We start from the raw sequence: 26,190 nt of genomic DNA on the forward strand, positions 1-26,190 counted from the left end.
GCGCGACTAAAAGTCGTAGTGCGCGCCAGCTGTAAAACTTCTTTTGAAATATGTCACTACTCACGTGCACGTTCAGAATACCACTAATAGATATAATTTTCCTTGTATATTCTAGTCAATTTAGCGTCAGTTTTTCGTTCAGATATTTTAGCTAATATATCATAAAAATATTTTACCTTTTTTATAAAGAGGGGTGAAAAAAATATATAATCGAGGTGAACAAAACATTTGGCGCACCCCTGTTTGCTTTAATTTTTAGGTGTTTTATTTTATGACAAAACTATATTTTCGTACCTTAGATTAAAAAAAAAGGTGAATTCTTATCTGAAACAGCAGGAAGAGGTAACTAATAGATGTTTGGTGAGTGGCTAAAGAGTCTTTGTGAACCCAGGAGTTCACAGTTTTCCGACCCACCGGTTGAAAAACACTACATCGAATGAAAATGCGCGTTGTTATTTAGAATAGGTTTGTTTTCGAGCACCGAGCGCGCATCGGATGTCATAGTTCCGTTTCCCTCCCGATAACCATGCTTACCTGGAAAACTCATTAATGCTACATATACGTAGAATTACTAGGCACTATGCATACAAAGTCGCCTTAGAAAACTATGAACATCGCATGAATAGCACATGCACACAGATGTGTAAACTGTGCAATGCGTAGAAGTCCTATGGTCCCCGCCCTAGAACATTTTTTTTGTGATTACTATGAAGATAATTTTTGTGAGTAGCTTCATTTTGATAAGACAAACAACATTTTTATCTGCGAAAAATCTTGAAAGTGGCAGCTAACAGACATAGAAAGGATTTCATACTATGATTTGATGGTCCTAAAATATGGATTGTTCTATTTGTAGGACAATGTTAAATTATATCCATAACTATTAACCTACCAATATACAAATAATCAGCTGGTTAGGGTACCGTTTTAGGGTTCTGTAATCAACAAAACTTGGTTGACTACTGTACCATAAAACGGTACCCTAACCAGCTGATTATTTGTATATTGGTAGGTTAATAGTTATGGATATAATTTCAGAGTAACATTGTCCTACAAACAGAACAATCCATATTTTAGGACCATCAAGTCAAAGTATGAAATCTCTGTTAGCTACCAGTTACCACTTTCAAGATTTTTCGCATATAAAAATGTTGTTTGTCTTATCAAAATGAAGCTAATCACAAAAAATTAGCTTGATAATATGTTCTAGGGCTCCATGACTACTAGTGTTTCAATGTTCTGTCTTCTGAGGAGTCTAAGCAAAGTTTAAAGATATACTTTGTCAAAATTCTAAGAGTTGGTAGAGTAGGCTGTACGAAGCTGTAGCCTGTAACCGTAGATTTACCAAATATACCTATTATATAAAATTAGTAAATGGCTCGTACTTATAAGATTTTTTTCGTTGAAGATACTAAACATAGTAGTTATAATGTATAACAAGCGTTTGCCCGCGGCTTCGCTCGCGTTAAGAAATATTATTATATACAAACTTTCATCCCCTATTTTAACCCCTTGGAGTTGGAATTGATCAAAATCCTTTCTTAGCGGATGCCTACGTCATAATATCTACCGGCATGCCAAATTTCAGCCCGATCGTCCAGTGGTTTGAGCTGTGCGTTGATAGATCACCATGTCAGTCAGTCACCTTTGAGTTTTATATTGTATTTATTATAATATATGTGCTATGCGTGACTGAGTGTCATTACTGTTAAATATCAAGTATAATGATATTATATTAACCGGGATTACAGTACCAACCGCAAAGTTAGACCTCGAGACGTTTACCTAGATACACATTTTAGGCTGCGAACACAGTGGGAGAGGTATAAAAGCAGATTTGGCTCATGTAGTGAAAATAAACAAAAAATAAATTATAAGCAAAAAACTTTTTGAAAAAAAGCTTTTATTTAAATATACTTACTTCAAATGGAAGAAAATAAATTTCCTCTTAAAAATTCTAACTTTTAAGTTATAACCTCAATATATTATACAATTTGCATTATTATAAAAGCTTGTCGCGTGATTTGTTAGTAATAAACTAGTAAGTGCCAACTTAACTGAGTAAACTGATATTATATTTTTTTATTTTATTATAGTAATTAAATGTTGACAGATTGTTAAGTCTCGCGACAAGCTTTTATAATAATGCAAATTGTATAATATATTGAGGTTATAACTTAAAAGTTAGAATTTTGAAGAGGAAATTTATTTTCTTCTTTTTGAAGTAAGTATATTTAAATAAAAGCTTTTTTTCAAAATGTTTTTTGCTTATAATTTATTTTTTGTTTTTTAGTTAAATCTCTGACTAGATTTCTTATGTTTGATTGATTGTGGTTTGTTTTGTTTCAAGAGTTTGTTAAAGTCTTGAAATTAACTTAATTTAAGTCTTTAAAAAATCGTACTTAATTTTATGACTAAAAAGTTAAATATCACTTAACAAAAATTACCGGATTCAACCGGGCATTTTCTAATGCCCGACTGGTTTTGACTTGACATAATAAGACACGACACGACACGACACGACACGACACGACACGACACGACACGACACGACACGACACGACACGACACGACACGACACGACACGACACGACACGACACGACACGACACGACACGACACGACACGACACGACACGACACGACACGACACGACACGACACGACACGACACGACACGACACGACACGACACGACACGACACGACACGACACGACACGACACGACACGACACGACACGACACGACACGACACGACACGACACGACACGACACGACACGACACGACACGACACGACACGACACGACACGACACGACACGACACGACACGACACGACACGACACGACACGACACGACACGACACGACACGACACGACACGACACGACACGACATGTGTCGACGACGAAATTTCGCAAGCCTTCCGTAAATTTTTTTACCGCCAATTTCTCATTTAAGGGGCGTAAGATTTCATAAGCCTTCTCGTCACTTCCAACTTGCGAAATCGTCAACTTAACAAAAAGATCCTCTAGTTTTTTACCAAAGTCCTCGATAGAATTACAACCCTGACGAGTTTTCATCATTTCTACTTGTAAAGCAGTTGCAGATTGCTTGGTTAAAATATGTTTTTTCATATCTACATCTACATCTACACTACTATTATAAAGAGGAAAGATTTGATTTTTTGTTTGTTTGTTTGTTTGTTTGAGTCGAATAGGCTCCGAAACTACTAGACCGATTTGAAAAATTATTTTACCATTGGAATCCTGCATTATTTCTGCTGAACATAGGCTAATTTTTATTTTGGAAAAATATAAGGTTCCGTAAGATATTTGGGATTTTCGGACGCAAGGTTTAAAAAATCAACCAGAAAAGTTACTTATTTTGCGTACGCTGCCTAAACTATAAAAGATAGAGGCATAAAATGTTCTAAGTAATTATAGATCTTTTAAATATCTACAAAAAAGTCCGCGACACACTATACCTATCTATGTTGAGTGAGGCACAATAACCATTTTTTTATTAAAAAATCTAGAATTTTTTTTGGACTATATTTAAATGCGTTTATTTAAATCATGCTATTGACCCTTATCAAAATAAATTATTTCATCACTAAGTACAGTTAATGTAGATAATATTTGGTCTGTGAATGATTAAAATTGGACGTTTGGTTTTAATGTTATGGCGAAATTAAAATATTACGATTTCTGCTGCACGTTGCGAATTGGGCGTCAAGGCGCGATGCGCGGGTGTGCGTGCGGTAGGGGAGAGATTTAATTATCAGTGCCACAGACTCGCCCGGAGAGTCCACGTAAATATTACCTCGATCGTGGGAATCGCAGACACAATAGATTTTCAATAGTTATGCGACAGCCGGGTGCTGCTTTATTGATTTGATATAGACTATCGTGCTTCATTATTATAATCCTAATTTCAAAAAAGCTTTAAAAGTTATGACTACGAAAGTAATATTTAGAACTTTTTAAAATAAGTTTTGAATGACTATTATTTTTGATTGCTATTATAATTAATTAATTTCTTTAACTATAAATCTCCAATAGCGGCAGCCGGCTGCCAGCATAACAATTGAAGATCTATTGTGTCTGCGATACCCACGATGCCGATGCACGATGGAAGTATTAATGCATATTTTTTAATCCACACTATTTCTGCTGAATATAGGCTATATTTAATGAGAGAAAAAAGGGAACCGTATTAAGTGTTAATAATTGTGTGAAAAATCTACCAAAATATTCCTTCTTGCTCATAAGCATAAGCATTATAAATTATAGACTATACTTACTTATCGCAAAGTGATGTACTATAGTCTTATAGAGGACATTAATATCAACGTAAAAGTCCGCGATATCGTATGTCTGACTACTACAATTATTATTATCTTACAATAACTACTTTTTAATCTAAAAATATGCAATAGTAACGTTGCGCTGGTACAAACCATGCCAAACTACTTATCAGCAGGTATTAGTACTTACCAGATTTAATAATAATTAATAATTCAGCAACTTATCTCAGCGTCACTGCAGTCAGTGCAGCGCGGCGCGCGGTGCCGCAGAATAATATTTCCGTAGCGGTGCGGGAGGGGAGTCAATATCACAAAATACAGTACCAGGGTTGCCAGATTGGGCGACAAGTAGCCAATTGGGCTATTTTGCGGTCCTCCGCGGCTACAAAAAATTTGGAATGGCGACTTATCGCCTGTTGGGCGACACGGTTTTTTACTTATCGCCTATTGGGCTACTGCCTACTATTGTATTTTCGTGAACGCGGCCATAATATCAACGAACGCAGCGATGCGTTGTCTATGCGCGGCCACTTTCACTCATAATCTGTGGTTCGCCGCGTGGGTGGCTGTTGAATATCATTCTGTTCAGGAGCAGAGAGAGCTCCGGTAGGAGTGTTAGTGTTCTGTGAGAGAGAGGCAGTAGATATTATAGATAATCTATACTAATATTATAAATGCGAAAGTAACTCTGTCTGTCTGTCTCGCTTTCACGCCAAAACTACCGAACCGATTGTAATGAAATTTTGTATACAGATAGTCTAAAGCCTGAGAAAGGACATAGGCTACTTTTTTACTGGAAAAAAGGGTTGTAAGAGGGTGAAAATACGAAAATTTGTTCAAATTAAGTTAGTTCTAAAAATTCATACTAGATGTCGCCTTACGTCTCTTACATCGCGCTAACGCTTGCCCAACATCTTTCTATAAGAGGTGGTATCATCGTGAATTTGAGTTTCGTTTTTTTTCGATTGTTATTTCTTTTTTTACATTATTTAATAAGTCAGTACTTTATATTATATTATATATACAGTGACGTAACCTTAAACCTATCAATGATAAATAGTTTATGGGTAAAGTTGAGTAATTGGAGGGCTAAATAAGCTTTAAAATTTGGCATAATATATTATAAAGTTTAATTTAAAAAAATGAAATATTATGTGCACACTGCACAGCTGTTTTGATTTAAGGGGTACCAGGGTTTTTTTATAAAAGCTTTTGACACCAATTTTGTTGACATCGCGCGCTATAAACTGAAGTCCACGCGGACGAAGTCGCGGGCAACAGCTAGTCCAAAATAAGTTCTTTACATGTTTTATAGGTAGAATTAAGACGTAATTTCGCAATCTCCGATAAACGAGTTTTTAAAACGAAATTAACCAATAACTGCTCCTGACTATCATTTAAGGGGAGGTTATTCCTAAATTAGCAGGCCGATGTCTGTCAGTGCGAATATCGACGTAAAAGACATTAAAATAACATTCATATCAGCGCGCCTTGTACAGTGGCGGTTACGACGATCGCCGCGTCCATGATAGGGCGAAATAGGAGAAAAAACCTTTTTACTTAGATAAAAAATAGTATAACTAAACATGTATCCGTACATTTCCCTGTAAAATTTTAATAGTAATCGAACTATCCAAATTATTTTTTGATTGAGTCCCTGTAAGTCCTATACAACTGAAAATGTTTTTAAAATCGAGGTTGTTTCGGAATTTTTTTTTATCGAGTAAAATTATCTGTATTGTGTTTCTAACCGTAAAAGTCACTAGTTAAAAGATGTATCTATACATGTATATATTTTTCAGTTTTTTTTAATGACGCTTTCTTTAAAAATTACTCATTCTAGAAACGTGAATTTGGAATAACCTAGCCTATAAAATTCTAGAGCGTCAATTAATTTTTTAGTGACGTCTTCTTCTCCTGTCATAGCAGGGAGAAGAGAAGCCGCAGTTTTCACGTCAAACTCAGCCATGGTTACCTTACATTAATATTCGCAATACAAAAGTCCACAATTTGCTTATAATTTCTCTCTATTTCCTCACAAATATTAAATAATTTTAAACTTTCATCCTCCTTAATATCTCCTTTTCCAATTATTATTTCTAACTCCTTTCGTTTTAAAATATATTCGTCATATAAAATCTGAGTTTGTTGTAATTTATTTTCTAATAATATCTTAGTCCTTCTAACTTTACTTAGCTTAACTAAATTTACTCTTATGCTTTTTAGCTCATCACAAATATCGATAATTTCCATTTATAAAATAAAATCAATAAAATACACTTAAACAATAGTGCATGAATTACGTTACATTAGAATCACTAATAAACATTTTTATTTTTAATAGGTCAACCGTTATAATATTACCTATCAAATTAATATTTAAAAATACCAATTGGAGTCACGTAGTCCAAATTTTTGGGGAGAGTACCGCCGAAAACGCGCTGACCGAAGTGTTGGGTGTCCTGACTCGGTGATTCCCTGCGCCTACTCCAGTAGACCCCTCACACTCCGACTTCCTTGGGCTGGTCCGCTCGAACGGGGCGTCTGGCTCCTGATCGCCTAAACGCGCTCCTCGCCAACTCTTGCCGGACCCATTGGATGTGGCACTTTTTGTACAGTATGTAAAGTCCAGCAACCACAACCAAAACCAGTAGGACCACAATAACAGTCAATAGTGTATTATTTCCACTTAGATTTTTGTGAATTAATTCAATGTCCGCCGAATTTACACCACCCGCGGCATTTTGCGCTATTATTACTTCTTCTTTCGATTGAGTTTTTCCCATTTTAGAATTAAAAAAAAATAAGTCTATTAAAGAGAATTAACTAATTAAGTAATTAATATTATTTTTACGCGGTGATCGCGGCGCGCGGCTGACTCCCGTCGCGGCTCAAGTGGCAGGGTCGCCATATGACGTTGGGACAAAGAAGACTACATTCCCGGTTAACGATCAGTTTATTAATCCTCGCTTAAACCTAATACATAGGTTCTTATACTAATACATTGTATACGTTAACGTATACTTATTACTTATAGTCACTACGCCACAATACCCATATTGCAGAAGTGCTTTAAAAATAACTATATTCCTCTATCTTATATGATCCGCCATATTGGATGTAGTATGACATTACATTCGTTTTCGAGTTACTCTCAAAAAGCCCTTTCATTTAATATCCATATTGTAGAACTGCATAGAAAATAACTATTTCACCATCTTGGATGGTCAGCCATATTGGATTTAGAGTGATGTCACATACAATATCATGTATTGTCATCCAAACTAAACGTGCCTGCAAAATTTCAGCTCGATCGGTTAAATATATCTACTCCAAAATTGAGTTCCAAGATTTCACCCGAACATACATACTTACATACATACAGAGCAAGTTAAATAAAAGCTTTTAAAAAGGTAGATTTCAGGGGCTCCACCATGAGTTTAAAGCTAAAGTATTTATCTATACTCGATACCGACTACGTAAATATTTAGTGTGGCGATTTTAGTTCCGCAAGTAACCGCTAGAGGCGCTGTAAATTTTGCCATACTAAAAATTTACGTAGTCGGTACCGAGTATCAATAAATACTATAGCTTTAAACTCATGGTAGAGCTACAGTTCGACAAGAAGTCCACGGCACTTAATAGAAAGACCAAAACTCTTTCAGTTTAATTTGCGATTGTTATTAGAACTTGTTTTACCCGATTATTATGAAAATTATATTTAGGGTTTTCAGGGGATTCAATTGTATCAAAGATTTTAACATCAAGAATATAATATATTTTAAAAATGTAATTTTTTTTCTTGAGAACAAGGAACGTAGTTGCATAATAGTAGAATCTAAAATATAATATGAATAGTAGTTCTACATAGAGTCTTTGAACATTTAAATAGAACTGTTACTACGAGTATAAAATATAGATTTTTCGATTAAAAATCTTCGTATGATTTGAGCCTTCGCTTAAAATTAATCTCGTGTATCTAGTTTATTAAGATAATGAGTCAAGGGTACAGCAATAGTCGCGGTTCTCGTGTAGATCACAACTGCGTCATATAATAATATTATATAGATGTTGCCCGCAAGATGTAGCACAGAATTGTTTAGTACTCGGGAAACCGTACACTTTTCCGTGGCAAAATCTTCACTATAGCCTTTCCCGGGAATCAAAGTAAAGCCCAACTTTAAGAAATAACTTTTACCTCATTTTGGTTAAAGTTAGCCCCGAACAAAATTATTATGTCGGTTCTGAACTTCTGACGCAAGTGTAACATTTTTAATTTTTATCCTGCATCCTTAAAACACTGATTAAAGCTAAATAAGTTTTCTCTTACAATCAATATTATTTAAACTAGCTGTTGACCGAGCTTTGCTCGGTATTCGATAAAACACAAATAAAATGACATTTTCTAAAAATGATTCCTAGCTAGATCGATTTATCGCCCCCGAAACCCCCTATATACTAAATTTCATGAAAATCGTTAAAATTTCAAGGTTGTTCTGGCTAAAATCTCGAGAACGGCAATCGATTTGGCTACTTTAATCTTTAAATATTCGTGATAGTCTTGAAATAAAAGGAAAGTGATACGTCATACGAAGTTCACTGGGTTATCTAGTTGGATAAAATTTAGTGAATCTATTATTTTAATATCATACTAGCTGTCCCGGTGAACTTCGTGTCACTTTAAAACCTTCCCTGGATTTCTACGAATATTTTAAGACCAAGACCAATCCGTTCAGCCGTTTTCGGGTTTTAGCGCGACTAACACATTTGAAAATCCATTTCTATATATAAGATTGTGATAACAAGTAATTTATGTCTGTCTAATTACTGTAGTATACGGACTAGACTGGCCGGGTGTGATGTTAGTCTCAATGTTGCCGCTAATTGACTAGATTGCCTTATTGTCTCCTTTACCAGATATATACAATTAAAACGTTTTTTGTACGAACACGCGTCGTTATGAAGCCTTTATTTTATTAAAGTATCCAATGGGAACAGTTTTTTCGGGATGAAAAGTAGCCCATGTGTTAATGTAGAGTCCACATTACTATCTTACCTTTGAGATGCCTTTATTTTATTATATTTAGGTAGTATCCCACGGGAACAGTTTTTCGGGATAAAAGAATGGGGTTATGTAGAGCCTACCTACTTACCTTCCAAATTTGAGCAAAATCTATTCCGTAGTTTTGTATTGTACAAATAACACAGTTTGCATAATTATGATTGTAGAGGAACAAAATAAAATTATTTTTTTCATTCGCGTAAACGACCAAAGAATTAACGAAGCGCCTGATACAAAGCAGGTACCGTCCATGAACAGTCGCGACACCGGAGGAGTTGCAAGATCATTGTCGGCATGGTATTGAAAATAATGTTCTGTCACTGTATTGACATTAAAAATAATGTTCGTAAGTTCTGTCCATAAAGTTAATATACCTAGCGGAATAGAGCAACAATCTCGAGCTGTCAAACGAAACCGAAATTGGTTTCATTTGTGTGTAAAAATATGTGTACGTCTACACTTACACAATACAAGCAAAACATGATTTCTATGAGATTAAATTGTCAACGTTCGGCACGTGCCGACTGGACGTCAAAAACAGGTGCTGCTGTCATGTATCACACGTCTCTTTTTACCACGCAGTGTTACTGATAGTGACATCTCTCTTGCTCAGCCCTTTGTTTCTCTATTCCGCTAGGTATATTAACTTTATGCTTCTGTCAATAGTCTCAATACACTGGCGTTGAAATACGTTTCTCTGCCATCGAGCGTCTTTGTCAATATACGTTTTTATTATATATAAGGTGGCAGACGGCTGTCCTATTTTTAGTTCCTTAACAAGGCACATACTCAAGTTGATTCCATTAACAATCACACGCAATCAATTTGACCTATCTGGACGCATTGTTGTATGCCACTGATGTTGCTGGAAGAAACATTGTTGAGAAGTTTGTGCTGTATTGGTGACTAGAGACCCCGTAAACTTCGTATCACATTACAACAAAACCATAATAAAAACCTTCCCTGTACTTTCACGAATATTTCAAGGCTAAAATTAGCCAAATCGGTTCAGCCATTTTCGAGATTTTGCGAGACTAACAAAATTTAAATTTCGTTTTTGTTTATTTTTACGGTTAAAAGTATTTTAAAAAGTTTAAGGAATGATAAAATCTCTATAGTAATTACTCACATCAAAAATTTAACTATTTTAATGTAGGAATGTAGATATTATAACCTCAATATCCAGAAGACAAAAGAAGTCGAGTGCTAGAGTCACGCTAGAGTAGACAGTGGTCTCAGTCTCAGGAGTAGATACTAGATAGGCACTAAAATACTACTAAGTACTGTATACTGCAGTAGTATAGTGTTAAGCTCAAATGACATTCTATTACAATTTCCACTTGAAAATAATATATTATCAAAAAAATTTTTAATAGGTTTTAAGAAACATTTTTTATCTATTTTATTTTATTTAGGTTTTTAATATTTTATTTAAAAATAATAGGCTCACCATTTTACATCATCCATCGAGACAAAAAAATAAATACATTTTTTATTTATTTTCTAAATTCTTTGCGCCATCTTGCGACGAGTAGCTGACTAAATGAAGTTAAGAGAACATTTGATTAGTTTACATACTGTTAACTAGATGGCACTGCTTTGTGAATTGATATATTAATTTTTATATTACTTTTTTTAAAGATTTTTTTATTGTGATTTATTTTAAATCTTTATATATTTTTTAAAAATAAAACATATGTGGCCAGAGCTTAATTAATGTAAAATACGCAACCAGTAACCACTGTACAAAATAATTTCTTGATTACTCTACCGAAACACATTTATTGTATAAAAATGTTTATCAATAATATTATTTAAATATTTTATATTATATTGCATAATAATTATAATCCAGTCGAACTGTTTTATAAAATATGCAGTAGTGTAGGTAGGTGATTTTGGTCTTAAAATATGCGTAGAAGTCCAGGGAAGGTTTTTAAGTGACACGAAGTTCACCGGGACAACTAGTCTTATATATAAAAATGGATTTTCAAATGTGTTAGTCGCGCTAAAACTCGAAAACGCCTGAACGGATTGGGCTGATTTTAGTCTTAAAATATTCGCAGAAGTCCAGGGAAGGTTTTAAAGTGACACGAAGTTCACCGGGACAGCTAATTTAATTATAATAATCAGTGGCGTAAGTATAACATCCGGGGCCCGTGGCAAATCGATGGGGCCCTATCAGTAAAAATCGTCACGTTTATAATAAAACAATGTGAGTATAAAAAAATTCTGACCTAACGGCCTCTTGGGCCGGGCCACTTTTGGGTCGGGGACCCGTGGCATTTTTGCCAGCCTGGCAAAGTACGCTACTGTATAAAATTTTAATTTTGAACTCTACGTAATTAACACAGTTTAGGAAATCAAAGGTTTATGTATAATTCGCATTAAAATTATTATGATCTAGATTCTAGACGCTCTAATCTGTGAGTATTTCCTTATTTATTTATTGCTTGGACTTTCTATAACCTGAAGGCTAAACAGCACATGGAACTTTTCGTATTTCCTCAGCCCACCTAACGTTTGATTGATATTGCTGAATTTAGAACGCATGGTTTATAGCAAAACATCGCGAAGGTCGTCATGATGTATGAAATTATTTCGGCAAATTATAACATTAAAGTTGAAAATAAACCACATTTATGTATAACTATGCATTTATTATAAATAAAACTATTATTCTAGATATAATAAAAAAATATTTATGTGCTCAAATTAACGAAAAGTTTTAAAAAATAAAGGCCTTATTGTTGTGTTTTTCCTTAGAGCAACAACTTCATTGCAAACCTAAATAAGATTACGCGGGAATCGTACGTTTTTCCGTGATAAAAACTATCCCAGAGACGTACTAGCTACAGACAGTAACATACGCATTTAAATAATATTAACTGTTAAATTTTTACAGCAATTTTTAGTTTTTTCTCAGAACTTTTTTTTTTTCTCGGAATGATATCAACTAATTTATAAGGTCAGTGATCATTGAATCAATTCTGTTTATTGACGAATGCCACATTTAATTGAGAATCATTAAGATTGTACCGTGACTGGCCGCGGTTTCCTTGAGTTGTTATTTTCTACCTTGCGCGCTGGTGATACATTTAAATTTAGCATGTTAAAAAAAAGAATATTTAAAAATAATTTAATATTATTAAGGCGGGATTATAGGCCACTGACATTTTAGAGTTTGAGGTAAACTAGCTCAATAGATGGCTCTCGAAAGGTACATATTTACATAGCAAGCCATCGTCGATTTTAATATTTTCAGAAATAGTGTGATCACGTGGTAAACTCGACGTACAGAGTAAGGATTAGCAGAGAGGCCATGTTCACCACTTGATATAAACGAAATCTTTAATGAATTTTGTATTATGGCGGCTCTCGACATAGGCGAACGCGTTGGCCAACGCGTCTGCAGACGCGTTGGCCAACGCGTTCGCCTATGTCGAGAGCCGCCATTATAATAAAACGATGTATTAGGTATTTAAATATGATGTTTGTTCTGTACTCAGTACTCACGAACATAAAAAAATGTATTTCCTCTAAATAATACATATACAATATAAATAAAGTATTACCCATACCTATACAAAGTGTAACAAAACTAAGTAATAATACTTTAGGGTGTGTATGTATTCCTTGTAGACAGTTCACTGTGAAAGTAGCAGCGCTGAAAGACCAATTTTTTTCACTTTTGTATGGAGAAACTCATGACTCTGGGGCGCTCGCCCATACAAAAGTAAAAAAAATTTGGTCTTTCAGCGCTGCTACTTTCACAGTGAACTCTCTACAAGGAACATGTACACACCCTAAATTATTATCACTTAGTTTTGTTACACCCTGTATAGTTTATTGCATAAATATTTATGCAATACTTGTGCATGGAAAATACGCCAACATTATGAATATGCCATAAAATAGTTATAAAAAAATACTATATTATTTATCATATTGGCGTATTTTCCATAGAAACATGGAACTCGAAAGTAACTCTTTTAGCACTGCTACTTTCACAGTGAAAATTATAATATAATATACGTACCTACCCCAAAGTATTAATACCGAAGTCGATTTAAAATTCGGTAAAGTATATTCAAAAGTTCTTAGCTACAATAATTTCATCATCGTCAGCTCTCTGCTGGAAAATATGGAGCTTATTTTATGCCCTCAATGAGAAGGGTTCAAGTATTTTTTTGTGTTTGGGTTTATTGCAATAGCTTTAATAAATAGCCCTTAACCCTGGGTCTACCCCATGACAATAACTTGTATCTGACGCTGCAGCATCACCTGGAATCTACATAACACCCTCCAAAAGTTCAAAAACTAAAACTCTACTTGCAGCAAGGTAACGTTTTTGACCCGCTTGACAAGTTTTTAATTAGATTATAATATTCATTATAGTTATGCAGATCATATTCATATTTTCTTTGTCATTTTCAGGAATCTGTTCCCAAAAGAGACCCTTGGCCCGGGAAGTCTTCGCTTTGCTATCTATCCGTCTGTCCGTCTCCAGGGTGTATATTGTTACGAACTTACGACATATAATGCCATCTAGCGTCAAACCGATGGAACTTATCGGGGGATATTATACTCTCAAACAACATAAAACCCCTACTCGATACTAGATGGCGTTAGGCTTTCAAAAATATTCCACACTTGTTAACGGGAATCGGGTACATTCTAGAAAGGAATGGAAGGAAATTCTCGTACGTTCTGGAACTCGTCTCGGCCCATATAAATAGCCACTGGTAGATGAGTCAGTGGATAGCACGTAACAATATCAAGTAACGCGGTAGCTAGAGAATTGAAATTTTAAAGAATATGTATTCTTGTTTTACCATAACAACAAATAGAAACAAGCTAAAATGAATATTTAAGAGGGCTGGAATATTCAAAACAAAAACGCGAAGGTCTAAACCTTTTTTGTTTTGACATCAATAATTAAATAATGGCAAGCGGTAGGTGTTTGAAATATTTAGGAGATATGTACCTTATTATATTTCAACTTTAATAATAATCAATACTAATATTAGAATAGTCTGTCTGTCATCTTTGATTTTGATTCATGCTGAACCATTTTTTATGAAATTTGGTGAAGAAACTAGAAAGGATACTTTTTATCCCGAAAAAATTTACGGTTCCTGTATATTGCATCAAATTGTTGTGAGTAAAGAATTAATAATTGTATAAATGCTCTTTACTATTTACTTTTAAATGTCGTCGCGATTTTCGTTCAAAAAATATAATTTTTTGATAAAATCAAATAAGGTTTTAGGGCATTTCATTTCGATCACAATATATTTTCTGTAAAGAATCCTTAGTTATTTCCTCCCGAGGTGCACCAAAATCATGGTGTAGGTATCTATAGATCTAGATCTATCCGCATGATAATAGCACTATGTTTTTGCGATTTCTTGTGCAGATTTCAGTACTCCAGTGCTAAGATGTGATAATTCTTTCTATTGCTATGGATTGGACATGTGCGATAAAATAACATAATATCATTTTACAAAGTTTTGACACATAGATAACTCTCTGTTGCAGTACTCTGTACATTGTTTTCTGACTAAGCTGTAACATTTTATGACTTTAAAACCTACCAAAAACGTAAAAATGATCGTTTGGCGAATGTAAATTATCAAATAGCATCTTATTAGATAGTCCCTCGCCATATAATTTAGGTTACAAAGCAATATTGTAGTATTTGTAAACCAAAAATGTTGACTAGGTTCCGAAATATAACTCAGCCTACTGACAATTGCTCAAGACGTCAAATTACGGCGCTGTACTATTGTACGGCCAGAATACTGGGATATATTTGTGAACATACTCTATGATAGACAATCAGCCTCTGACAGACAGATTTTACTTATGTTATTCAATTTTTATCCATCAAAGCGCCTGTGGAATTAAAGTGGCAAATTCAAAATCAAATCGTTGCTTTTGTAAAATAACAAATCGTTCGAATTTGTGATCTAAACTACCTACTTATTTTTATTATTATTATTATTTATTATCAAAAACGAAGCTGACCAGGACCTTCGAAATCATAATTTAAACATTTTTGTGTAAAAATATTTTTTCCTGCATTTATTTTCGCTGAAATCTAGTCGAAATAAAATGTTGAAAGTATCATTCTTTATTATTTTTTTTTAGTAGTAAATGGATTTAAATCAAAATTCTAAGCTGTCAGAAACCTTGGTAAGGAACGTAATAAAGCTACAAAAAATGTTTAAATGCCTATAATTACTTCTGGTCAAAGTTCTAGTGAAAATAAAAAAATGAAATTTCACTAATCCTCGTTGTATACGACCTTAATAATAATAATTTAATATTCTGGGAGTGAAGTTTTTTGTAGCATAACCTAAATTTGAAGATTAAACATAAACGAATGATGTGAAGTAAATAATAGCCCGGGTACCCTATTGATGGATACCATCAAGCATTAACCTATACTAAAAACATTTGTACCATTTTACGTATAACGTATCTATAATAAAATTATACATATTATTATTATTTTATATTGCTTATAACAATAAAATTAAGGCTTGTTTTCTCATATTGTTATCTTTATACTTAATTATTTTACTAAAATAGATATACTTAATCGTAAAAAAGTCAAAAGCTTAATAAAAATCACATACCTAATTTTACTACATACCGACCATTATTTGTTTACGTTTTTTATGTGTTAACATAATACATGTCATAAATTATAACATGTCACCGATTAACACTCATGTCGGGCGTACGAGTCTAGTTCACTCGCGCGTTTCGCACGGACACAACGCGTCCGAGTTTTTTTTCAATTCAGTTAGTTTTTGTTGCCGGCCAGTGTTAATCATTCGGCAAACGAACTGCCACCTGCAAAGTGGTTTTTTTTTCACCGGTAACTGCCTGAGACTACATGCAAATAGGCTATTTTTCTGTCAGCTGATTCGACGTTAGACGAAAATTTGGTAAAGCCATCGAAAATAAAACTTTTATAAAGAAAAGTTTGTACTTACTGGAAAAGAGGGTAGATATAATATTTTTCTCCAGCCAGGTATGTCATGATTTTATTTCATTGCTGGCCAAGGTTTTACTATATTGGGAATCTGTGAAGTACACCTTGCCAAATAAATTTGTTGATCGGCGTGTAGCGTTTAATTCGTACAATACAAACAAGCGTAAAATATTCGATCTTGGATATTTCAATTCGATTGGTAACAGATGATATAACATTATTTATGTAAGTTTAATAGCTACTACAGCTAGGCAGCTAATCACTACATAATATAAGTAGTATAAAAGAAAATCGCTTTTCGCCGTGTGTCTACTTCTGAAGTATGCTTAGACGAATTTTGATAAGGTTTTTTTAATACTTCGATCGTGGATTCTTGGAAATCTATTGTTATTCTATTGTGTCTCGCTCACCGGTGAGCTTATGGGGTTTGGTGGGTACAGAATACGATTCAAGAAGAAGATTGAAAAGTTATGTTACGAAGTATTATAGTCAAGATAAGTCGCTTTACAGGTTAACAATTTGAACTGCATTTTAAAGCCTTAGGAAGCTTAAGTACTTAAAGCTTAGTAATTCCTTACTAAGTAACTTACACATCTGAAGCTATGTCCTATAGGCAATACGGCTGTACATTGTACAATGTCGATTTATATGGCAACAACAACGTTCATAGTTTAAGCCATATTTGGTACAGATTTGTCCAGATCCTTAGCTAGTGCAAGGAGATAACGAGCAAAAGTCATTATGTTGAGCCCAAGTTTTGCAGTTAACATGCATTTTTCTTCAATTTTTTGCGCGTTAGCGTTACACAAACCTCGTGTTCCACTTGACGTTAAAAACGACCAAAACGCTCTAAGTAGGAGGCATTTTGAGCGCTTGGATCGTTTTTAACGTAAACACTATGCGCTTTCGTCTTCAATTTTCGTCATCTTCTTTCATTCAACTTTCGTTTTGGCGCATTCAATAATTGAATGCCTCAACGAACGCAACGCCAACTGTCATTTTTAATAACAAAGCGAAAGTTTTGGATGCGGCCAGAAAGCGACGCATGCCTCTCGTTCGCTGTTGACTGCGCTATAACGCATGCCCTTGACGAACATAAAAAGGCACAGTATGGACAAAGCTAATAGGTGCCTAGATAGTAGATCTATACTATAGTATACTAGATGTTCCTCTCAACTTTGTTTTGCAGTCATTTGTTTCACACACGGGAACAGTACACCAAAATCATTTTATCCACCCCAAGTGAAATTAGTTCTTCAAGAATTGTTGTGCTAAGAGCACCGGAGATCGCGACAACAATAGAATACAAAAGCATTTCCTGGAATCTGCGATCGAAGTATTAGTGTTAATAGGCTGAATAATAGAGAATATTATGCATAGAGGTACACTCTAGTGCCCCTATGTCTTTCAGTCCTTGGAAGTACGTGACTTGGGATAGATGTCATGCTCGATTGGCCCGTTAACAAGGATCAACCTTGGCGTGCATTTCCGTAGTTTTTTCTAACTTTGGTCTATTTTTGTATATACTGTAGCTTTTGTGTATACTACTTCCCTTGTTGCCTTTGAATAAGAGAACAACTTCCCTGCGATCTGGGGTGAAATAAGCTGGTTTTATTTCAAGTGGACGCTTAGTCCTAGTTACTTTAAAATATTTTATTTACTTACTGCAGTTTTCTAAAGTCATTTTAGTTCTGCAGTACCTACACAAGGACCTTTGCCCATTAGAGCTTAGTTATTATAACCAACTTCCTCCTACTCAAAACATAATATGAATTAACTAGCTGTCCCGGCAAACGTTGTTTTGCCATATATATTTTTTTTGGTATGAAAAATAGACGTTGGCCGATTCTCAGACCTACTCAATATGCTCACAAAATTTCATGAGAATCGGTCAAGCCGTTTCGGAGGAGTATGGCAACGAAAACTGTGACACGAGAATTTTATATATTAGAAGTATCAAGTACATGATTAAACTATTATACCCTTACTCGTAGGAACAATTTAATTTAATCAAAAATAACTTGAATAAAATGCCAACCTGTTACATAATTCTTATCTTTGTATTTTAATCTTAATCAACATTGGAAGGTTTAAAAGTAAGTTTGGTTTTACTTATAATTAAAGGTCACATTACTGATTTTCTTTTAAAAGTTGACACGTTTTGTAATTGCTTCTTGTATCAGCGGGGCTAAAATGGTCACATTTAGCAATTCCTCGCAATAAATTCAGCAAATGAATTATCAAAACTGTCAAACTGACATACTGAGGCCCGTATAAATAGTCAGTACTTGAGATACGACCCGGTCTCAAGACGCGGTTCGGCTCTGTAATTGGTCCAAATTTTGACAGCCAACCAATCACAGAGCCTGAACCGTGTCTTGAGACCGAGATGCATCTTGAGTAGGTACTGACTATTTATACCGGCCTAAGTAGTAACTTAGTAAGTACACTAATAAGTGAATCGTAATATGATTCATTTTTTTAAATCGCAAAATGGTCACTCTGCTTGCAATTCACGTCTAGAAATTTGCTTTGGAAAATCACATTATGAATAATATGATTCTTCAAAGCGACCATTTTGGACCCGCAATTCAGAACTTATGTCAGTTTTTTTTTTTTCAAGAATAATAAATAGTAAGTAAGTACATAATATAATATTATAATGTTTTAAATTTTGAAACAAAAAATCTAGACTTTGTATTGTTATAATTATAATCATAATAATAACATTGCAATTATTATAAAATAGTATAAAATATATACTTAAGTATAAATATTATGAATCTAAATAAAAACTATAGGTAATTTTAATTTTTTACCATTTTGGCCTCAATTTTTTGTTTTAAAATAAGAAGGCAGTTTTTAATTAATATTTAAGTAGGTAATTGTATTTTAACTTTTTCATTTTGTTTTATACCCACCATATATTTAGTTGTAACTAATTATTAATCAGTATTTAAATTAATACGACAAAATTCCATTAATTTATTAAATTCTTAAAAATAGAAGTAATTAACTGTAGTATTTTTAGTTTATCTCGTTTTAAAAATAAACATTCTATGTGAAGTTTATAAATAGCAGGAAAATAGCTAGCAGTTATTAACATAATACTGTTAATTAAATTAAAAAATAGTTTTGTGGAAAATTTTTGTATGTATCTTCATTCTTGAGACTAAGTAATTATTACAACATAACATTTTAATTCAAGAATGCACTATATTATATGAATTCAAAATACAATAATTTATTTATTTATTTATTTAAGGACCAAATACAGTTTTGTATCACTAAATGCATAAATTCACGATTAATAAAAAATTACAGCTAGATACAATAACTAGTTACATTCGGCCTCAACATGCATTAAATAATAAACAATATTTTAAACTAAAACTAAATTAAATTATAAAAAAATTAAAATTAAAAATTAATAATTGATAGGCATGATTAAAACCGACTGAAAATGCGCCTATTCCATGACCTACCGATTGAGAATGATGACCGAATGAAATATTCGTTTGCTCGATCGTTGAGAGTTGAGGCACCCATCTGTTTTCGTTCAGTTCACTGTGTGCGCTCGGTGGAAAATCTTTCGACCCTGTAACACCTGGAATATTCTTAATGTTGTGTATATGTTATAGGCAAACTCCGAAGCTCCGGCGCTCCTAGGTTGGACTGGTCAATCCTCAGGTCAGACTGAATGACTTAGTCAAAGCCCAAACAAATGTAAATTTTCGGCCTTTGACTAAACAATTTTCGTCAAACCTGGGAGGGACTAATTTGGTCAGACAAACGTCAAAACACAATTTTATTAAATCGGGGTTTGACGAGTCAAACTCCGATATAGGTATGAAGTGTCTTATCTTCGTATATTTGGAAGCATTTTATCATTTAAGCAGCTTTCAAGTCTTAACCGCTTAACTCTGCCAGTTCTGACACCTGATTGGTCAGCTTACGTGATTTTCACTTTTATATTTGAGATGCTTTGAGAGAATGCTGTGTGGCATTAGGCCCGCCTTTTGTACGATGTGCAATAAAGTATAAAATAAATAAATGCTTTGGAATATACGGAGGTTAGTTGGTAAGATTAGGTATAAAAAAATAACATTTTTAAAATAGGGATGATGACAAGGTCAAAGATTAGCGAATTTTGTTAATAAAATAAAGAAATCACGGTGAAAAATAAGTGTTCCCAAAATTTCAGCTCGATAGCATTTTTATTTTTTTTGTTATGCGCCTTCAAAGTTGGATAATCAAGTCGTTTTTTTTTTAATTAAATTTCTTAATATTTGTATACCATTCGATATCTTATGCAATTAAAAGCAAATTTGTTATGAAAACACTTTCATAAACGCAGTATTTAATATACCTATCGAACAAAGTTCTCTCCCGATGCGTACAAACTACGAAAGAGTGACGTCAGTCTTTCGTAGCACTTTGTATGGAGCGTTTTGGGCAGGTCTATTTTATGAGATGTTTGAATTGTCATATCTTGGTGAATTTTTAAGCTATCAGAGTCATTCTTTCAGCAATGTTTCTATTTTTTAAAGGTCTTTCAATTACCAATAAGAAAAAAAATAGTCATCAAGCCTATTTTGATATTTATTGTTTTAATAATTTCTTAAGTAATTAAAATGCAAAATTAATCATTTTTCTGACATGGTGAGGCATTAACTTTAATGTTAATTGTTTTAATAATTTCTTAGGTAGTTAAAGTGGCAAATTAATCATTTTTCTGACATGGACAAAGCTTCTTTATCCACGTTTTTAGTAACAACAACACCGTTTGATTCACTCATCTTCAATTTTACACAATTACACGCCCGCACGCTCAATGAACGAACATGAAATGACAAAACAATCGGTCGGAACACCGCGAGAGACATTATGAACCTGTTTAAACATGTTCAGATCAACGTTTGACCGAGTTTTGCAGTCGCTTCTAGGATTGACTAGGCCAAAACCGAAACAGAATAATTTACTTTCGACGTTTGACTGAAAAGTTAGGAGCTCCTGGGTTTGACTAAAAATACTTCAGGCAAAGGGCGAAATTGAAATGTATTTCGGGGATCGCCTGACGGCTTTGGCCAAACCTAGGATAAACCAGTCCTTCCGCGAAGAGACTGTGTATCGGACTTTGACTATAAAATATACAATAACAAAGTATATAATTCTAACTTTCATAAAGATACGTAGCCAGGGTTAGAATGGGTCAAAAGTGTCAAAACTCAGGGACAAGTCACAAGACGTATTTTTGTCAGATAAGAATCAAAGATTTGACTTATGAGAATTACTTTTTCACTCAAAAAACCTAAAACCACTCCCAAAGTGTGCTATGCCCGTTATGAAAATTATCTTTGAAGTCATTTTAAACACAAAATTAATGTAAATAGAATTCTAGCAATATTACGATGACACATAAACAACAACATAAACGACCATAATAAAGCCTTAAAGAGGTAATGATTAATTCAAAAACAGAAGTTGCACGGATCAAATTACACCATTAATCAGATCTACAGATAATTTATCTAAATGACAGAGATCATGACTGCCACAAGACTAATGACTAAACCTATTCGAAATTTGCATTGAGACAAACGTTTCGCGTTCGAATCCGAAAATAGTTTACAACAGCTAATTATGAGGACTATTTTCCGAGTTGTAGGGTTGCCAAAGTTCGGACAGTTTTTGTTTTTTTTTGTCCCTTTTTAAAAACAGACTTGTATGAGTTTTAAATCAACGTACTTACGTCAGATCATTTAGACCAGGTTTTTAAGCTATGCTGCTTTTTAATCATAATATTAAACGCCAAAATTATAATAATAACACGCAAAGTATTACTAGCTACTAAGTTTCTTTTTGTTGACAGCCCTAAAACTTTCTTCATCACAATAGTGACTTCGTCAAGTGTGTCAAGGAAAGATCAAAGATATTTTTACGGTGTTTAATAAATTCTAGGTACAGCGTCGTAAAAAGATGACAACGCTAATTTGTAGTCTGTGTTTTAGGAACAGAAACGTATTGGTCAGGAAGGTCACGGTTTTCAAAATTAAATTAGAGTTATTGTTGGTATAAATAACTTTTACGATTGAATTATTATTATTTATGATTGTTTTACAACACGGTCTTCCCACTGGGGAAAGACACGAGTAAATATTTGAAGAGAGAGAGCAATGATTTATTAGGTTTCAGGTATATCTCATTTTATGATTTTGGTATCGGCAGACAGAACAGACTACAAATTTGTTAAACGGCAGGTAATTATCATTAAGCGAGTGTAAGAAATTAATCTTATGCAATAATTTAGGCCTAACCTTTGTAAATTATCAACACGCATTTCCAAAAAGGTTATGACTTGTTAATATGCAATCAATCATTGTCCGTGAAAGCGTTTTTGAAATCAAAAATATGCAAAAATCTGACCTTAATCTGAATCATTCAACGCCCGATAAAGATAATAAATATTGACTCACGTGGGATGGAAGATGCCAGCGTGCGTTTATTTTGCTTGGATAATTTTCAATATAGGGAAAGAGCTTAGCTACGGAATACGGATACAAAATTTATCATTTACAAAGGGTCCATAAAATATATATTAAAGATAGACTATAATTTATATTTGTATGCTAAAACCAAAAATGTTAAAGTAATGATGATAGTTTTTTCAGATGCAGCAGACAAGCTTAATGCAGCTGTAAAAAAATTAACATACATATATTTTCGTATTGGATTAACCAGATATTATAATGATTAATGACAGTTCACAATGGTTGCCGAATTGAGTATGGGATTTAGCATGTCGGATAAATTGTAAAATAATTGCTAAAAAACATACAAACTTTTTTGGTCATAATCTGCCATGGTTAGTAATCGTATTTTTTTTTTGCTGAAGTCTTGTACTATTCTATTATACCTGTACAGAACTCGATCATAATACAGACCCACATTAGGCTAAATTATTATTTTCTCTACTTTAGTATATTTTTCACAGCGTGGAAAATATACTAAAGAACAACACAAGCCCAAACCAAACCAATTTTTTTTTCATTTACTCCTAAATCCTAATGGGATTTTTCTGGGTTAATTGCTAATATAATTCTAGTGAGGCATATGTTTTATCGATTGAGGTTAAACAAGCACTTATCGTAAATGCTTTTTTGCGGCTTTTCCAAAAATAGCTTTTTGCATAGATTATGCAATCATGTAACCTAATGGATTCGGCCGTTTCTGTCGAGATAACGTCAGTCTTGTAAATAGCGTCCTGTCAACGTCTAAACGGCTTTAGTCGTGACGTCACACTATCTGTGATAAGTCTATAGACATTATACATGATTTATCGGATTATGGAACTCTTCCATTTTTAAAGTTCGTTGCTTTTTTAGAATCTGCTGTTATTTTTTCATCTCATAATTTGTCCACGAAAGCTATCTAAACTTTTGGATCTTTAGCGAGATGGTACATTGGTTTTGGCTCACATTACAAGTCAATTTGAATCTCTTTTCTAATGTGTTTATCGTCTTAAATTGAATTTAACTACTAGTCATTAAAAAGCTACATATTTTTCAACATTTCAAGCATAAACTCTTGCAAATTATAAATAAACAGTGCTAATTCAATTACGTTATTATGAACTATGTTTACACCATGAAGATGCTATGCAGAATATTTATATTAGAGCCATTAGGGTTTATGCTCTAGATTCAACGACCTCCGTTGCACTATTAGTCGGACGCGGAGAGTAATTGTCTTCAGTGTTTCACTGCAATTTATTTGAGCCATTACTTTTAATTGTTGAGTTGTGAGTACGTTTAGTGAGACAGTTTGAGATATTTAGCTGATTGCTGATAGGCATTTTGTAATATGACTGTTAATAGTTTTGTTGTTTCTTTTGCTTTGCGTTTCTTTAATTTTTTTTACATAAATAATAATGGGTATGGTTCTTTAATACTAATTTGCTCCTAATCATTCAATATTATTAAGACTACTTAATCATTAGTTGTCTCTAGGTCGTTTGTTGTTTTCTGTATTTACTAGTATAGTAATATAATGTGACATATGACAGGTAAATTTATTTCAATGACAATAATAATTGTAATTCCAACATTACGCCTCCTCAATTTCTCTGCGTTGGTAGATTTGTGTGGTAGTATAACTTTATTACATATCTTCTAGTGCTTGTATAATTGAATAGTTATTCATTTACCTAATTGCAAATGAAAAAATTAAATAGCATATATATTCAACTCTTCAACTCCCAAGCGGCCACATGTGCCCGCATAGATTTCCAAGAATCTGCGATCGAAGGATTAACAAATAACTTAAAACAAAATATAAAAGTTGGTTTAAACCTGTGTTAAATATTAGATACCAATAACGATAATATTAGATTAGACCAATATTTAAACAGAATATTGAACACATATTTAAACCGAATATTTAACAAATGTAAAAACGTTTAAATGTACTCGATTAATGATTGAATATTTTAATCTCTAATCTTATCACTCGATAAAGTTAATTCTGGATCTAAAAATAAAACGTGAAGTGTTGTTAAAATGTGCTTACCTCTTAATATTTAGGCAATTGACGTAAAAATAGAACCAAGGACACAAGGTATAGGTATAGATAACTATACAGGATGTAACAAAACTAAGTGATAATATTTTAGGATGTGTATGTGTTCCTGGTAAAGAATTCACTGAGAAGGGCAAGTGTCCGAGCGTCACGAGTTTTCCCATACAAAAGTGAAAAAAGTTTGGTCTTTCAGCGCTGCTACTTTCAAGTTTCACAGTAAACTCTCTACGAGGAACACGTACACATCCCTAAGTATTATCACTTAGTTTTGTTACAACCTGTATGTACGACGTTTAAAATTTGCTCGCCATCAAACCCAGAATCATAGAGAAATAAATAGAGCCTTAGGGGCTTTAGACGCCTTGAAAACTAAATGTTATTTTTTCAACAGACGCTAATGTGTTAATAATAAATTATACTCTTAATCACCTAAGAACCACTCTGGAAAATAAAATTGCTATTTTTGACCTTTAACAATAAATCTTAGATTACAAGTAATCAAGTGTTGACCAACGGAATATATCAAGTGCATGACATACTAATAAATATCAAACATGTAGTTTTTAATAACAGGATCGTGTACCGAATTTATGTAATGCATAAATCTACATGACCTCTCTAACGCTTTGAAAGGTCTGACCTTACACTTTATATGCCCAGTGCCCACACTTTCTACACCAGACAACAATGCTGACGTGACGAAAAAGGACGATTGATTTTGTCAACTCATTCAACACACTTGTATCTCGCAGTACCCGTCAAGTGATTTTGTCATCAGTTTATCTATTCAATAATGCTTTTGATTGGTTATTTTAAAATAAATTTGTATTTTCTGTTACCATTTGGCAAGCGTAATGTTGAGCTATAGAAATGTGTTGAAGTATTAGTTTCTGTCTGTGATTCTCATGTAAACTGTATCGCTTGCCAATATTTTACTGAAAGCAACATAATATCGGATGCTAGTTTTAATAGAATAACTGTAACATATTATTTATTTGTATGTTAAAATAATTTAAAGTATTTTTATTGACAGCTACAGTATAACGGCTCTAAAATGACTCGCCAATCGATATCTAAATTTATATCGAAGATTCAATGAATCAACCTTCACTTGCGGACAATAACTTTTCATTTAAACAATAGGAATATTACCGCTGCGTCATGTGCTCCTAATAAGTCTCGACAGCGACTGCTAAATATTTCGTAGACAGTACTCATTCAATAGTCCCCGGCAATAAACTTA

At 33.5% G+C, this 26,190-nt stretch overlaps 1 protein-coding gene and 1 long non-coding RNA gene across 3 annotated transcripts in view; one reads left to right on the forward strand and one right to left on the reverse strand.

Moving 5' to 3' along the window:
• Positions 1-26,190, forward strand: part of LOC121735255 (cGMP-dependent protein kinase, isozyme 2 forms cD4/T1/T3A/T3B) — a 177,052-nt gene that overhangs the window by 96,686 nt on the left and 54,176 nt on the right. The window lies entirely within an intron of this gene.
• LOC121735260 lies at positions 336-21,511 on the reverse strand. The gene is made up of 3 exons (XR_006036830.1): positions 21,146-21,511; positions 11,607-11,609; positions 336-346 (listed from the first exon to the last, which is right to left on the reverse strand). It is a non-coding gene; the product is annotated as an uncharacterized LOC121735260 (long non-coding RNA).

This window comes from Aricia agestis, chromosome 17, assembly GCF_905147365.1.
Source record: "Aricia agestis chromosome 17, ilAriAges1.1, whole genome shotgun sequence".
NCBI classification, from domain to species: Eukaryota; Metazoa; Arthropoda; class Insecta; order Lepidoptera; family Lycaenidae; genus Aricia; species Aricia agestis.